This window comes from Mus caroli, chromosome 8 (genome assembly GCF_900094665.2).
Source record: "Mus caroli chromosome 8, CAROLI_EIJ_v1.1, whole genome shotgun sequence".
NCBI classification, from domain to species: domain Eukaryota; kingdom Metazoa; phylum Chordata; class Mammalia; order Rodentia; family Muridae; genus Mus; species Mus caroli.
Window position 1 is genome coordinate 11774479 of NC_034577.1, and position 1552 is coordinate 11776030.

The following is a 1552-nucleotide window of genomic DNA, read 5'->3' on the forward strand; positions in this document are numbered from 1 at the left end:
TGTGGGTATAAGAGTACATTTTAGAATGTAGCCAGGGATACAGTATACTGGCAGTAGTAGGAAGATCGGTGACATCACTAACCCTTGGTAGTTGGCTAGGCATTCAGCACCAGACGTGATTTCTCTCCTGTTGAGTGTTGGTTACCACCAAGACATGAGCACCACTCCTGTCCCTTTGGAGAGATCTTGATATACTTGTCATTGTTGTGTTTGATAGGCATCGCACTTGGGAGGACTATGATTGCTTTCCTCCCTTGACCACATGCATAGACCTTTCTGGTACCATGAACGCCAGACTGCACGAAAGGGCTTCCAGGTGAGATGGAACATGGATCTTCTGAGTTCTGTTTCTGAAATGGGTGATGTCTTAAGCAAGAGGGGATTACTGTCATCCTCTAAGATCCAACCAAGGGCAGCAGCAATAACTTGTATTGTTTTGGGAGACTGGGACTATCTTGACTGGAAAGGAGGTTNCTTATATCAGCCCAAGTGGCATAACTTTAACCTGTACATGCATGTGTATGCACATATAGTTATATGCATTATATATAAATTTAGGTAAGTATGAAATATTTGATTCCTTGATACTTTATCAANTATAAAATTATTTATATTTATAGTTTTATTTTCCTCCTTTCTATACCTCTCCTCTGTGCTGCCCCCCTCTTTCCTCCCCAGTTAAAGCCTCCTTCCAGTTTTCATCCCCCCTTCATATTATTCTTGTCTTCCTATCTCACTCTCCAGCCACCCTGCATAGTCCCTTTTTACTTTCCCTGTTTCCATGGCTACCTCAGGTCATATACTCATCCCCAAAGATCTGGAGTTAGGAGCCTCAGATGAGAGAGAACATGTAGTATTTATTTTTCTGGGTCTGAGATTCTTGATCCATACATATTTTCAGGGCATACTTCTTCTGAAAACACAGGGAAAATTGTGCCATTGATTTTTTTCTTGAAACATACACAGTGTGACTACTTGGCTAGATATAGGCATATATGATTTTCCAACTCTATGAACTCCTCCACTCACAGAGATGCAATAGTCAAGATCCAAGGTGATGCNAGTGAAATTGACCCTATGACCAGATATTATCTGCATCTAGAGTGGAGCAATGGAGCAGGGCTTGATGAAGGGATAGAGTCTGAGCCCTGGTGAGCTGTGTGTAGCTACATGCTGCGACTTGACCACAAGGTTTTCAATGGCTAAAACATCTATGTATTAAGCAATCATCTTCAATAACTGAACGTGGCAATTTAACTCAGTTTTGATTTGTCAGATTATTATTTTCATGAAATAGCTTTTGCAACACAATACTTATTATGGTAGCAAATGACTGTAATCAACTTGGGACTGAAACAGGAGGATTTCCAGGAGTTCAAGACAGGTCTGAACTTTATAGTGAGTTTTGGGTCAGGCAGGTTTACAGAGGAAGACCCTTTCTCAAGCCAGTCAATCATCTATCTATTCACTCCTCTCTCTCATCTTTGATCTATCATCTACATCTATCTATCTATCTATCTATCTATCTATCTATCTATCTATCTATCTATCT